This window comes from Bos taurus, chromosome 2 (genome assembly GCF_002263795.3).
Source record: "Bos taurus isolate L1 Dominette 01449 registration number 42190680 breed Hereford chromosome 2, ARS-UCD2.0, whole genome shotgun sequence".
Classification (NCBI taxonomy): domain Eukaryota; kingdom Metazoa; phylum Chordata; class Mammalia; order Artiodactyla; family Bovidae; genus Bos; species Bos taurus.
Window position 1 is genome coordinate 92,543,659 of NC_037329.1, and position 13,744 is coordinate 92,557,402.

General features: G+C 43.4%; 1 long non-coding RNA gene across 1 annotated transcript; it reads left to right on the forward strand.

Moving 5' to 3' along the window:
* Positions 1-3,553: 3,553 nt before the first annotated feature.
* Positions 3,554-13,159, forward strand: LOC112442375 (uncharacterized). The gene is made up of 2 exons (XR_003030479.2): positions 3,554-3,783; positions 12,889-13,159. It is a non-coding gene; the product is annotated as an uncharacterized lncRNA (long non-coding RNA).
* Positions 13,160-13,744: the final 585 nt, after the last annotated feature.

The window sequence follows — 13,744 nt, forward strand, 5'->3', positions numbered from 1 at the left end:
TCTTCTGGTATGAAAAATTAAGAAGGCATTTTTAGAATTGTTTTGTAAAAAATAAGATACTTAGAGACTTATAATCTCTACTGATGCTCATTTGTCAATTTAGTATAAAATTTCTATTGAATTAGTATTTAAAGAGGAGGAAACATCAGGATTTAAGGCCAAAAAAACCTTCCTCATTTACAGTTTCATCTTTTTCAGTTATTTGTGCTTGAGAAGATAGAATAATTACCTCAAGCTCAGTGTTCTCACCTGTAAATTGGAGCCCAAAATAACTGCATTGCTTACATCATGAGGTTACTTGAAGTATCAATTAAGAAATGAAAATGCGTTTCACAGCAAAAATAATTATGTTATGCAAGTGCAAAACATCATTATAAAGGTATTTTTATATAAACATCATATTTCTCTTTCTCTCTCTTTCTTTTAAGAACTGAATCAAGTCTGACAAAAGAAACCCTAAACTCTCAAGGTACAGCTGGCTGTTCTTGCCATACCCCTGACCCACTGTCAGGAGGAAAGTTAGAGAATTTCACTTTGAAGTCAGGCCTTGGAAGATTTCCTGATAGTCTGACAAACACAAGGGCTTCCAACTAGAATTTCAAACCTGGGCAAACATCTGAGCTCCCAATCAACCACTTGGCTCCGTTAGATGCAGGTGAATGGGCTGTCATCCTGCTCCAACCATTCCCAAATGATTTTCTTGCGAGTTGGGGTGGATCACATGGCTTGAAAGGCAGCTAGGGAAAATCGCCCAAGAGACCCCAGTGCAGATTCTGGAAAATGGCTCACGTTACAACATGCTGATGCCGTTTGCTTGGCTAAGAGGCTGTCAGAGGAGACCGCAGATGAGCCTCAGAGGCTCAGCCTTTTCCTCTCTCCTCTTGCGGTGTCTCCTTAATTTGGTGAGTGTCAACTAATTGGGAAAGTGTTAAGAAACCACATCCCAGCTTTCGGGTCTGTTCTCAGGAGACCTGTATTTAACACAGAAGAGCCGCCACTCTCCCACTGCTTTATGTGTTCCTGCTGCCACCTTCCCTGTCAATTTTTTTTTTTAACAGTTGCTTTTTATTTACTTATTTATTTTTGGCCTTGCCAGGCGGCATGTGGGACTCTAATTCCCCAACCAGGGATGGAACCCATGGCCTCTGCATTGAAAGCACAGAGTCTTAGCCACTGGACCACCAGGGAAGTCCTTCCCTGCATTTTCCTTTTTTCAAAACTACCTCGCCTGGTGAGATAACTTCCCGGAGCGGTTGTTCTCCAGGTATCCGTGTTGATCTGCTGGAAGAACTTTGTTGAGAATCTACTCCAGAAAAATCCAGACTCACTTATTTTCAGGCCTTCTCCTTGCTAATAGAAAATTTATTTTATGCCCAAAATACTAAGCAAAGAGGAGAAAAAGTCTTTTAGTGGAAGGAGTTGGTTAATAGCTAGAGAACCATAATGAGAATTGCTATTAAATCTTCAAGCTCAGGAAAACTCTGCTCCCTAAAAAAATGGAATCAAAAAATGAAAAGGGCAGTATTTATTTGACAGAAACTGGGCTACATAACCCATCAAATTCAACATGTAAGCAGTCGTGGGGCGAGAACATGCATAACCACATCCTGAAATAGGCAGCAGTGACCCCCAATGTCACCCACCTGCCCTCCAGTCAAAACATGCATTTGCAGCAAAACATTGAATCTCAAAAGGGAACGCTACTGAGTATTTCCATTTGCATCCTCAGATTAGTTCAACTTTTTCTAGAGCCTGACTCTTAAGAAAAAATTTTTTTTCCTCTTTACTGGTCCCTTGACAATTTCTTAGGTGTGAGAAGGAGAACAAGAGCTAAAACAAATGCTACTTCTGGGGGAAAGCCACATTGCAGACGAATTTCTATTGTTTAGCTCATTCCCATGTTTTCCCTTCTCCCTGGGGTTGAGAGCATTTTTTTTTTTTTACCCCATTCTACATGCAGCAGAGTTATAACTCATCATAGTGAAACTCACACCAAACCGAGTGTGAGGGGCGTGAAACAGATTTCTTGAGTCATGCAGTTTTAACTTTCGAATTAGTACTTGCAGGGGAAGGTGGGAGGGTCCCCCTCCCCATATAGTTAGCTACCATAGCAAGTTGTTGGAAGGAAATTACATTGATGAAATGCTTAGACAGTGATTAATATGCGCCATAACTCATGACGGGATCCCTGTTTCAGCATTCTCCTCATCACAGAGGGATGTCCAATTACTCACTATTGATCAGCGATTCCATTGCATGGAATAGAATGGCAGCCTCAATTCATTTCATCCTATTGAGTTTCAGCCAATAACAATTGATATTTGGCACATGCTTCCCAGAGACATTTGTCTGCCATCAGGGAGTTGATTAACAGGTTGGCAGTTTGGATGTTTGTGAAAAAGGGAGGAAAAGTGTAAATTCTGCTTGTGAATTTGTTCTCATACCTGATGTGAAGGAAAAGGCAGTGTTCTCCTCTCCTCGTCTAAATTTAGTCTCTACAATCAGCTGTTGGCCCCTGCCAACCTGTTCACATTCAATACTGTTCTGCCCTTATTTTTTATTGATAATCATGTGAATAATTAAAGTTCAAGTACATGAAACCCACATAAATCATCTTCAGTGGGCACGTAATGAACCTGGGCTCAGCCATTGCTCAGAGCATAAATTAAGGCCAAAACATTCACAGTGTAAACTAAGCAAGTCGTTGCCTGCTGCAGAATTCATATTGACCTGCTTGTCACTCAGAACCTATCACCTTCAAGGGAGTCAGCTAGCAAAGGACCCTCTTTTCCCCAACCGTCACCACAACCACTAACTTTTTTGGCTTCCATTTGACTCAACCATGGATGTTACATAAGCAGATGACATGCTATTTGTTTTGAAAGCCCCACTTGCTTCATTGGCCATGCTTGCTGTGGCCTTAGTGTTTGCTCCGTGCTTACTTTTTTCAAAGCCCGAGCAGCGCTGTCCAGGGCTATTAACCTCTCTCACTAATGTCATCAATCATGTGCTTGGCACCTGGGCTTTGCTAGACAAATCTAACAACATCTGCCATGCATTCTGCAACTTCCTTTTGATTCCTCACACCTTATTTTCACTTTCATCTCCTCTTGCTGGTGAGATTTATGTCTGATCCCGTTCAGATGCCAGGGAGCTGGTAACACGCCATTCTTCCACAGGGCAGCATGCCTTGTGAGAACTTGGGGCGGCCGCTAACTAGGGGCCGGCAGGTGTTCCTGTTGCCAACATCCAATGGCCACTAAAGCCTTTTACTGGAGACGCTCCTTGATTAAGAAGATGCTGCAGCCTGAGAAACAGCTCATAAGCATACACAGGAACACGGCACAATTTAAAGCATCTTTGGAAAACATTTTTCAGTTCAGACAGTAGGTTACACACTTCCTGTCCAGACGGAAGGAGCATCTAAGAGCACCATGTCGGCCAAAGCCCTGCTCTGTGTTTCTTCTGATCCCCTCCTTCACCGTCCCCATGGGCAAGTCCCACTTTATGTCTGTGACGTCATAATTCTTAAGACCAGTAGTTGCCTGGCATCACAGGGTCCTACCTGCCATCGTGGTTGTGGCGCTCACACACCTGAGATGGCACCAAGCTGTTTACTCTGATTGAAATGTTCAGGAACCCAAGATCAATAACTGAAGCTCCTCCTGGAGGTGATAATGACTCCTCATCCATTTCCTTATGGCAGACACATCCTCCAGCCAGTGTCCTTAGGACTTCCGGATCAACGATCTTCAAGGAAAAACCAAGGTCCTAAAATATCAGGTCTCTCATTTTATTAGTCACCTTGTAAAAACTTAAATTTGCCCTCAGCCTTTTGTGGTGGAAGATAAAGAACATGCAGGAGAGAGAGACAGATTGTTAAATAAAAAATATCTGCTTTCATGAAACTGTCACTAGTAATGAAGAATGCATTCAAAGTTCTCTACAAGGCATCCAGGGCTATTTAAATGATCAAGGAAAGTGAGCACTCACATCTCAAAGATTTTTTTTTTATTTAATATTCAGTAACTTCACTCTTGGCTTACTAAGCCTAATATTTATCTTTTTCAACAAGAATCATAAATTGTGAATCTTTTTTAAAGAAAAATACATGTTTATTTAGTTTACAAGCCCATGTGTCTTCCCTACATAAAACTTACTTTTTTATGGTAAGGCTATAAAATAAGAGATAATATTTTAAGGTCCTCCTTGTCTTAAAGAATTCAATTGCCAGTGTTTGGGTGAGAGAAGGATAAGAGAGCTGATTCAGTCAATGCCAATGCAAGTGTATCTTAATTCTAAAGAGCTCTCAAATATTTAATAAAAAAAAATTGTAATAGGCTTAAGTGAAGTAGGCAGCAAGACACACATCATCTGATGCTTGTGATAAAGAGACCTGTAATTGAGGTGGTGTGAAAGAGCGAGTGCTGCCCTCAAATACAGTGATATTACATTTTTTTCCACTTGGATGCCCTCCCCACATACACTAATCCACAGATCTGAGGGGGAATAATACACTACCATCCAATTTTCTAGGAGAATTTTTTTTTTCCTTCCTGAATGAGGCAATTTGTTCGAGAAGGAGCGTAAGTATTAACTCTTTCTCAACTAGATCGTCCTCACAAAAGAAAGATTGATTCTGGCATGGGAGATTAAGGTCACCAAATCAAAATGCCTAGTCAGCTGCCCTCAATTTCTAGCCATATCCCCTCTCGTTTAGAAAAATAACCAGAGACACTGTGATTTTTCCAGGAAAGCAGAAACAAGAAAATTCACTATTGAACCCTCAAAAATCTTACAGATGAAATGGGGTAGCAGTTCAACCAGACTCTTGCTCTAAATATTTTCTACCTCTGAGACTGAGTTAGAGAAATACACACAGAGACATGCACACACCGAGGTGGTAATTTGACAAACATTTTCTATGATGCTCAATTCAAGGATCATAAAATATGAGCCTAGGTTGCTCAGAGTGTAGTCAGGGAGACACGTTAGCAAATTACAGAAAGCATGGAAATCATTAAGAACCAAGAGTTCAAAAATTATGGAAGTACAGAAAGCAAGCTTGACTTAGCAGACATCAGCAAAGACTCTCTTATAGGGAAGGCAGGCATTTAGAAGGGAAGGCAAACAAGAGAAAAACACGCATGGCACCACCAGCAGCCTCAGAGAGCAAAATCAGTGTGGTTGACCTTCTATTATACATTATGACAGTGACTTATTTTGCAAGATCTGGTTCCCAACTCTCAGTGTAGGATCTCCGGTCCCCTCACACTCCCCACCTCACCCCCGACTCCAGTTTTTCATGGTGTCTCCATGGGGAATGGAACATGTGCCCACCTGAGAGGTCCCAGCAGTTATCACCCGCATCCACTGCCTTGACCTCCTCTTTACTCTGGCCTCCCAGGGCTGAGCAGCCTTGAGTCTGCTGGCGCTGCTGTGCTTGTTGGTACCACTGCCAGTGCTGCTGAGTTCCATGCCAGCCAGTCGCACTGTATCAATGCAACACCTCCTGATTCCCACAAGACAGTGTTGCCCCCAAGAGCCCCATGGCTGCCACTCCCCTCCTCTTCAACTACCCTAGTGTTCTCAGACCTTGGAAGTGTCAGGTCCCCAAAACTGTGTCAAATGCTGCACAGAGACCACACTACTATGCAGTCTTGCAGAAGTTGCAGTGAAGAACTCTTTCCACTTTCATTCACAGTTTCTACTCTCTGAAGACTCCAACACGGGGGACTAGGGACAGCCTCATTGTATTCCCAGAGTCACCCCAACCCTACCCAGGCTTTCTCACCCTCAAGTGGACTTCTCTCCCACGATGTGATTTGGCCCTTGTGCAGACACATACAGGGTAGTTCACCATGTGCCTGGTTATCTCAGTCCTTGTGATGGACGTGACCCTCCAAGCTGAGACCCTCCCCCACACATGACAACAAGCAACGTGACAATGGGAAGTTCCTTTAGAAGCCCCCTTTAAATCACCACAACTAAGAAGAAAAGTCTTGTGTGTCAAATCTCTTAATTATGGGAGGTGGAAAAACTGATCTAAAATAGCTTTTTTTAAAAAAAAACAGGAAATTCATTAGTTCAGGCACTTGAACAGTCAGATGGATCCACTTCTACGCAGCTTGATTCAGCCCTCAGACAATGGGGTCAGGACTCAGGTTCTCACCTTTTATTTCTAGGCTCCACTTCCTTGGCTCTGTGATCAGGCTGGTTGGTGCCAAGGTAACTGCCAGCATATCTCAGTACTGTATCATTCTCTATGTATTACAAGCAGGAAAAAGACAAGGCAGGGCTTCTTTTTCCCAGAAACCATGGCAAAATATCTTCCTGTATCTCATTGGCTTGAGCCATCATGATGGCCAGAGTAACATCATGTACTGAATGGCTTAGGAATGTGCCTCTTATTCCAGTCCTGGATCTGGAGATAGAGGCCACTCTACAGGGAAGCCCAAGACTGAGTGTGGGTAAAGGAGCAGTCTCCTGGAAGGAAAATCAGAACACTGTTTTTTACATGAGGGGGAGGATAGAATTTAAGTGACCAAAATTTAAAAATCAGTATTTTACCACAATTTGTGTTCCTAAACTATTGTGGTTGTATTGGCACAAAGGTGATTTAGCAACCTGGAGTAGAGCTATTTGCACTGTTGAAAGAGATCAATGAATATTAGATTTGGGGTTTGAGACATAGTCAAAGGTGTATGGGAATGGGCGAGAGAAGGGAGGTGGCTTGGGCAAAGAGACTCACCTGGAGTTCTGGATACCTGGGAGAATATTAGCAATGACCCGTCTTCCAGGGAATGTGGAAGGTCTAGCACCACTTGAAACAATCAGATCAGAAACCAGAGAAGAATCAGCCATGGGCCAATTAAAACACACAAGATAAAAAATAGTAGAATTTAATATGAAACATAAAAAATATTTCAAGAAAATGTAGGAGACCATATAACCTATGGGGTTTCCCAGGTGGCACTAGTGGTAAAGAATATGGCTGCCAATGCAGGAGATGTAAGAGATGCAGGTTCGATCCCTGGGTTGGGAAGTCTCCAGAGGAGGGCATGGCAACCCACTCTGGTATTCTTGCCTGGAGAATCCCATGGACAGAGGAACCTGGTGGGTTACAATCTATAGGGTCACAGAGTTGGACACGACTAAAGCGACTTTAACATACATGCACACATATAACCTATGGGCTGAGAAGAACTTCCTAACCTATATTAGGAATTCAGAAGCTAGATACGAGAATAGGCATATTTGAATATATAAAAGTCAAGAGTGTTTGTATGGCGAAAGACCCAATAAAAATCACAAACAAATATCAGAATGAAAAAAAAGATGTTTGTACCAGATTTAAAAGAGGTGGTGTCTATAACATGCAAAATCTTAACATTGTCAAGAATAAGTCAAACAATCTGAGAGAAAGTCAGTAAAAGATACAAATAGACAAATCACTGAAGAACATCTAAAATGGCCAAAGGCATTTTTTAAGTGCTCAAATTCACTAGTAGTTATGGAAATGCAAATTAAAGTAACAATGATATGCCATTTTATAACCATCAGATGGACAAATTAGTAAGAATCATCATGCCAAGTGATGTGGGCTGGTAGGGATGAAATGCAAGGAGTATTTGTACATACAATGGCAGAAATGTGATGTGTTACAGCTGTTTAGGAAAGCAATTTAGCAATAATTATAAAAATTGGAATTACATTTACTATTCAACTCAGCAATTCTACTCTTGAAAATTTGTTTAATAGAAACAAAAGCACCAATACATGAAGATATTTGTATGGGCCTGTATGCATACCTATGTGTCATCATCATTCAGAGTGACCAAAAATACCCTCTGGAAATAAAATAAATGTTCATCAACAAGAAAATAGCCAAAATGGCATAAAATATTCACAACACAGAGTATCACAGCTCTGGTTGGTTCACTTTACGGTTGTTTATCAGTTGACCTGGTTGATTTCATGGGCAAGTCAGAATGAGGAAGCACTTATACAATAGATTAGAGCATATAACCTATACTATATTAATACAGAGAAAAATATGGACGAGTATACTTTAGATTTTTTACATTGATAACTCAGGAAAGAAATATAGGGGTGTAGAGAGTGAAGGTAACCAATCATTCTGGTTTTCTTAGGACTGGAGGGTTTTCTGCTGAAATTGGGACAGTCTTAAGTACCCTAGGATGGAGAAGGAAATGGCAACCCACTCCAGTGTTCTTGCCTGGGGAATCCCAGGGACGGGGGAGCCTGGTGGGCCGCTGTCTATGGGGTCGCAAAGAATTGGACACAACTGAAGCGACTTAGCAGCAGCAGCAGCAAGTACCCTAGGATGGTTGGTCATCCTAGAGATGTCAATGTATACAGTGAGGAGGGGAAGGCAAGCAAAAAGAGAGAGAAATATGATTCAAATTATGTAATCATACATACATTCATGTGAAATTCTTTATCTGGGTTCATATTTGTAAAAATAAAGCTGTAAAAATACTTATTTTCACAAATCCTTATGACTTAAGGAAAAATTTAAGTCTTACTTACAGACTCCTAGGATTTTAGAGGAAGCTAAAGATACAAAGGCTAAAGTTATCTTAGATTAAGAATGATTCATTCAGTAAATACTATTAAACATCTGTTCTGTGTATTAATTTATCTGTTGTTAACACAACACATAGAAGGTGATCAATAAATGTGTTGAATGAAAAAGCAAATATCTGACCATAATTATAACACATACTATTCCAGTTGATCTTCATGCAACATGGATTTGAACTGTGCAGGTCCACTTGTACATGGATTTTTTTCAATAAATACTACAGTAGTTCATGACCTGTGGTTGGCTGAACCCAAGATGTGGAACAGTAGGTATGGAGGGCTGACTACAGACCTGAGCATGAATCTATGGGGATTCTTGGGGATTCTATGGGGATCTTCACAGATGTGGCGTTTCCTGGCCCACAGATACCAAGGCATGACTGTTATAACCACAGTATAACATATATACAGCATGTTTTATAATAACAAATGCTCTAATAGAGGTAAAAAGAGAAGCCCATGAGAACACAGAGGAGGAGGCACTGACTTTGACTAGTGAAATCGTGAAAACCTTAAAAGGAAGAGCATTGAGGGTTTGAAGAAACAAGTGAGAGTTCACAGAAGGGAGAAAGGAAAATCTCGAAAGCAGGGGCACCTTGTGCAAGGCCAAGAAGCCTGCAAGAGCATGGTGTATTTGGGAAAGAATGAGAAGTTCCTGGCCTCTGTGTGTAGGGGTGAGGGAAGGTGGTGGAGCAGAGGTGAGAAGATGAGCCTAACCAATTAGGGAGACGTGAGATGTGAAAGGCCCCCATACCCCGGCCAAGGAGTTTGAATTCATTTTGAAGACACTAGAGAGACAGAAGAAGCCTCACACCAGGGATGAGACACAATTGGATTTCATTTTTAGGAAGATAACATGAGCACCAAGATGGCAAATTGACTTTGTGTCAAATGCCAGTTCCAATTGACTGGTCATGAGAGCAGGAAAGACAATGCTAAGAAAGACTATGTGGTCACTCATGCCTGGGCTTAGTACTTAAAGTGCCACGACTGATTAGCACTGTCTACTAGGGATTAGGGAGAAGGGAAAGAGTGACGAAGCTGCCATGCGTGTCCTAACACTGCACCTACCTGCACCGTAGAGGAAGAACCTTATGGAAGAGATCATCATCAGGCAGAGCAGAGATTTTACTCATCTGCAAAAGAGATGATAGATGTCAGTGACATCACAGAGCTAGAGCAGAGTAACCAGAGTCAGAAGAGATTTCGGAGGTGAAATCAGTAGGACGTGCTGAAGGAATTTAGGAATGGATGAGATCCAGGCACTGAGGGCATCTCTGGCCAACAAGCAAGTTTCAAAGTAGGACTGCTTTATGATTTTGGAAACAAACCCACTTGGCTTCCACGGATGCCTCATACGAGGGCATGACGACTCAGCAGTTCCGGGAGCCGCCAGGGCGCATCCAGTGATCCTTGCCACCAAACCACTTTCCGGTGTCTGTGCCCTGGCTGCTTACCCCAGCAGTCCTTGTGATTTATTCTCCAGGCAGCTCTCAGAATTTGGAAGTTCCTCCTAGAGCCAAAAAACAGGAAGCATCTCCCCTCACCTGGCCAAGGGTCCAGGAAGGAATACGTGTACTCTGACAGGCCAGCAGTGTAAGTTCCCATTATGTCAGTAATGTTTACCATCACCAGGCACTTCCTGTGACATAGCAGCACAGCTAAATGTCTTCCCCAGCAAAAAGGAAATGACTAACTACAGGAAATCATCCCATCGCCCTCCAGCCCACCCCCTAAAATGGAGACGCTGTTGAACTTTCACTAAAAATATCAATACCATCTAAAAATAAAGTTCCTTGGCTCTGCCCTTGCCCCAGGAAATCCTGACCAAAGCTTCTCTTACATCACCACCAGCCCTTGTCAAGTAGCCTCTCAGAGTCACACCCTACCTGTTCCCTCAACTTCAAGTTTATTTGGAAATCAATCCCCACCTGCCTCCCCCACCAATGAGAGGGTGAAGAATTGCTGGTCATGACTGTATCAAACGTGTCTTCCCAAGGGATGAAAGGTCTTCCAAAATTCTTCCACAAGCCCACACACCCAAGTGGGTTTGTTTCCTGTCTGGTTGACTTCCTCCAGGCTCATTAGGGTTTCGGTGCCATTTCCCAGAGCAGGAAAGAGTGTAGGAACCAGGCCTCTAGCAGCCTGGGGTGGACACGCAGCGGCTGACCTGGAAGAGAGAGGTCTCCACGAAGCCATTTGTTAGGAAACCACTGACAGGCATATAAAGTGTTTGGTCGTGGAACAATTCCCACAGCTGGTTCCTGGGGCACCTGGTTTGCTGCAGAGCTCATATTCAGTCTTGTACCAAGAAGCCAAAGCTGAAAGTTGGTATTTGCCTTTGAGGAGAGGAGGAGAGGGTCCTGATAGGCTGTATTGATCTAGAGGCAGAGCTGGGAAGAAATGCTGCGACCCCAGTCCAAGAAGGAAGGATAGAAGAAATGAGAAAGAATTCTTGAATGCAGGATTAACTCTCAACTCCTACATTGCTGGAAGTTTCCCTAATAAATGAATTATCAGTTTTTCTTCCCAAACAAGGAGTCAGGAAGGTCTCAAATAGGGACCCTGACCCCAGGGGAAATAGCAAAGCATAGTGGACAAAGGCTTTGAAGTTAGACTCCTTGGTTTCCATTCTGTCCTCACCACGTACAGCTAGATGGTATTGAACTAGTTACTTAGGCTCTGTATGACTGCTGTTTCTCAGCTAGAAAAAAATGGGAGTTGCATGAGGATGAATTAAAACAAGAAATGAACAGTACCCCATGCACAGCCAGTGCTCCCTGGACAGTCCCTATCCCATCTCCTTACTGAGTGCCTTACCATGTGGCGCACACAGTACTAGAGAGACTCTGCAGAGGACAGGACAGGCAGGATACCATGCAGCAGGACACTGGGCATGCAATTAATGGATCAGAGTGATCCATTAGTTGATGGGAAGGGCATGTGAGCTCAGCAATGAATCTAAACTGAGAACTGTGTGGAGGAAGACATTCTTTCATTGAGTCTTCTCAATCCTGGCACCAGAGAGCCTTGGAGGAAGAGGAAGGACACGGACCTCAGGAGCCTCTAGGGAAAGGTGGGAGGGGTGCTGAGCATGTGAGACCACCCTGGGCTGGATGATGTACCCTCAGACCCCCCTGTCTGCTGGAGCACTGTTTCCGGAAGGGCTCCATGCAAGGGTTCAGTAGTCACTGCAGACCTGGCCCCTAGCAACCTGGCAGGCAAAGGGACTCCAGCCACCTCCATGGCACAGTCGCAGCGAGGGGGCATAGCCAATGCCTCTCCAAAGTGGTGATGAGGAGGGAATTACGGACTGTCAGCAGGCAGTGGAGGCGACCGGGAGGTGGTACAGAGTCCTGACACACCAGGTCTGTGGGTTCAAACAGGGCCTTTGCACCCCAGTTGCTGGTGAATTTGGTGGGGCCTCCTCTTAGCAGAAGTCAGTCTGATTCTGCTGACTGCCTCATGGCACTCCTTCCACTGAGGTTTCTTTTTTTTTTAATAATTGTATTTATTTATTTATTTTGGGCTGTGTTGGGTCTTCCTTGCTGCATAGGCTTTTGTTTAGTTGTGGCGAGCAGGGGCTGCTCTCTAGTTGCACTGCATGGGCTTCTCATGGCAGTGGCTTCTCTTGTGAAGCATGTGTTCTAGGGCACTCAGGGTTCAGTAGGAGTGGCACTCGGGCTAGGCAGTTGCGCGTGGCTCCTGGGCTCTAGAGCACAGGCTCAATAGTTGAGGCGCACGGAGTTAGTTGTTCCGTGGCATATGGGATCTTCCCAGAGCAGGGATCGAACTGGTGTCTCCTACATTGGCAGGCAGCTTCTTGACCACTGAGCCACCAAGGAGATTTCTTAAAGTTCTTCTCTGTTCCCAACTCCAGGCCTAAGACAAGGATCAGATTCCATGATGTGCTGTAGCACATTCCCCGGTAAAGATATCTACCTACCTACCTATCTACTGATGAATCCATAGATATGTATACAGTTGATCCCTGAACAGCATGAGTTAATGGCACCCACAGTCCATGCAGTCGAAAATCCCTGTGTAATATATATTTGGCCCTCCCTGTATATATTACATACACAGTTCACAGTTGTTCAGGAGTCAACTGTATATGATACTCATACTACATCAAAACAACCAATAACAAAAAAATGAACAAGAAGAAAACAAATAGGAAAGAAAAAGAAAACCCCTATTAGGTCACAAGGAGAGAGGGTTTGCCTGTGAGCTGCCTCTGAAGTACTCATGGCACACTGACTGCCCTTGTCTTTCTTTCAGCATCTCCTGGAACCACCGAAGAGGAGACAGCAGGGAGACAAGAGGCATACTCCTGAAATTAATTAGAATTCCAGATCCATGAGAGCAGGGATCTTCATCTCTGATTCAGTGAGAACCGCCAAGTCCCCAACAACCATGCCTGGTACCTGTAGCCTCTCAATAATTATTTGGGGAATGCATTTCGTCATTTGCCAACTCTACCCTATTCTCCCAACGTCTTGATCTGGTGACTTTGTTGTGCGGCATAAATGTATCATTTTCATTCAGTAAATACTGTGTAGTTAAGTTTTCACTTCAAAGGTTGGTTGCCATTTCAGATGTTCATTGAAGTCAATGCCCTTATTCCTAACATTTGAAGGAATGAAACCCAGGTCATATGTATCAAATTCTATTTCACAAATCCTAGTGAGCCCCACCGTGGTGTTAGATTATTCTTTAACATTCATGCTGGCCCAGGAGTAATTTCAACGTTCTACAGACTGTCACAGTCAGAGGATCAGCCCTTTCCCTCTGAGCCAACTTCACCCACCCCCCATGCCCAGAGGTTTTTCTTGGTTTTGAGGGTCATGACAGAGTAGATCCCCTAGGGGGCAGTGTGTGCATACGTTTCAGCCAAGCAAGCCGCACATTTTATGGCTGCTGAGGCAATCGCCACAGCAACAAGAGATTTGTCTGAGAAACAAAACGCTCTGTACAAAGTTGTTCTTTAGGTAGAACAGAATAAAGGCGGCCTGAAAGAATTGCGCAGTAGAGGAAAACCTGGTGACACAGCATAAAATTAGGGGATGGTACATTTAAAGGCTCCAGCCGCTGCATTGCTTAGGGTTCAACACAGGAATGATTTGATATGCTTCTT